Genomic DNA, 2,500 nt, shown 5'->3' with positions numbered 1-2,500 from the left:
ATTCAGTGTAAAAAAATTAAATGTAAACAAACTGAGAGCTAAAAAAATAAGTTAAAACAAATCAGTGCAGAAAAATCATTGTAAAAAAAATTCAGTGCTGAAAAATTCAGTGCTGAAAAATTTCAGTGTTGAAAAATTCAGTGTAAAAAAATCAGTGCTGAAAATTTCAGTGCTGAAAAATTCTGTGTAATAAACTCAGTGTAAAAAAGTTCTGTGCTGAAAATGTCAGGGTAAAAAATTCAGGGTAAAAAAAATTCTGTGTCAAAAAATGTGCTGCTTCAAAAAGCAAAACTCACTTCTGATAAAATAAGGCAAAAGCCATCGATCTCAGAACCAGCCAATGAGGTGTCAAGTTTGAAGTCACGCGACACGGGTCTTGCAAAACAGTATAAAAAGGCAGTTAACTGGGCTACGTTGGCGTATTACAACATAATTAACATTTCAACGCGGCCCGCTGGATGCATAATAATGCAACCAAAATAATTGTAGATTTTTTTCAGAACGAAGTTGTAGCATAATGAGAAAAAATTAATTGTGCAGAAATACAGTATAGTACATTTAAAGTATGGTGACCATAAGGTTGTTAAATATTTTCACCAAATAAGGCATTCTTTCGTAACCAAAGTCATACTTAATGTTTTCCTCCAGAATAAATTTGTAATATGATGAGACAAATCTAATGTAGAAATAAATAATTAAATGTACATATGTCAATTATACAATGTATCACTTTATAACTGTATGTTCAAAAATAAACTTTAACCAACATAAATTATGTAAAATAGATTTTTTTTAAATAAGATATTGTTTTTTTAAAGAAAGTATTTCGATTTTTTAAATTAATAATTAATGTTACATTTCAAACAAAAAATACATAATTCAGCATTTTTTGACCTTACATAGTACAGTAGAGAAATAGTATGAGGAGTAAAATTTTAAAAATATTTTTCAAATAACTGTTTTTCATAACTTATGTAAAATAGATAAAAAACAAAGATGAGAAACAGATTTAAAGGAAGTTCTTCGCTGTTTTTAATTATGTCAAATTTGTTATTTTGCCCTGATATATATGTGTATATATATTTATATATATACACATATCTACATATATATTTAAATATGTATATATTTACATATGTACATATATATTTTTAAGAATTATCCACGTTTATATAGGTTTTCCAGAGACTTTTATTTTGAATAATTTCTTGAGAATGTCACTTCCGCTTTCTTCCTCTTGGTGTCACTTCCGCTTCCCTTTTGACTTGTGTTAATGCTTGGTAACTTGTTTTCTCCCTGCTACTTCAATTGGCTTTCTAGTCTTTGACGATGTGAGTATTTTGATGAATGTATAAGACTCTTTAAAACTATTATCGGACATTACCGTGTTTTTGTAATGTTTAGTGGTGTTTTAACAACATTATTAGAGCTGTGTTGTTAAGAAGCTACCAGCTAACATTGTTAAGGCTTGCATTGCTGCTGCTAATGTGGCTAATTCACACATGCTAATCTGTTCTTTATATTATGTCTTAATACTCTACTTTAAACATACATGACATAAGACACATATCGTTGTTTAATTAGACAACATATTTTTTAATAAGTATTTAACTTGTTTATATCATATGTGAATCATAACTGACTTAACTGTTTATCTAGAGATCTGTTTTATTTCATTGTAGTACAGTATGTATTTATAAATTGCTCAAAATTGAAAAAGGGGTAGAATGAAATAATTAAATGTACAATTAACCAACCAACATAAATTGTGTAAAATAGATACAAAAACAAAGATAATTTTTTTAAAGAAAGTTTTTCCATATTTTTTATTAATTTTAAATGTGTTATTTCACACACAAAATACATAACTGAGCAATTTTTGACCGTGCAAAAATATAGTACAGTAGAGAAATAGTATGGGGATGTAAAATTTTGAAATATTTGACCAAAAACTGTTTTCATAACTTATATAAAATAGATAAAAAACAAAGACGAGAAACATTTAAAGGACGTTCTTTGCCGTTTTTATTTATGTCAAATTTGTTATTTTGCCCTGATATATATATATATATATATATATATATATATATATATATATATATATATATATATATATATATATATATATATATATATATATATATATATATATATATATATATATATATATATATATATATACAGTGGGGCAAAAAAGTATTTAGTCAGCCACCCATTGACAATCAATGGGTGGCTGACTAAATACTTTTTTGCCCCACTGTATATATATATATATATATATATATATATATATATATATATATATATATATATATATATATATATATATATATATACACACACACACATATATATATATTAGGGCTGCAACTAACGATTAATTTGATAATCGATTAATCTGTCCATTATTACTTCGATTAATCGATTAATAACCGGATAAAAGAGACAAACTACATTTCTATCCTATCCAGTATTTTATTGAAAAAAACCCCAGCATACT

Source organism: Entelurus aequoreus, linkage group LG17 (genome assembly GCF_033978785.1).
Source record: "Entelurus aequoreus isolate RoL-2023_Sb linkage group LG17, RoL_Eaeq_v1.1, whole genome shotgun sequence".
In the NCBI taxonomy this organism is placed as follows: domain Eukaryota; kingdom Metazoa; phylum Chordata; class Actinopteri; order Syngnathiformes; family Syngnathidae; genus Entelurus; species Entelurus aequoreus.
This window is presented reverse-complemented; position numbering follows the sequence as displayed.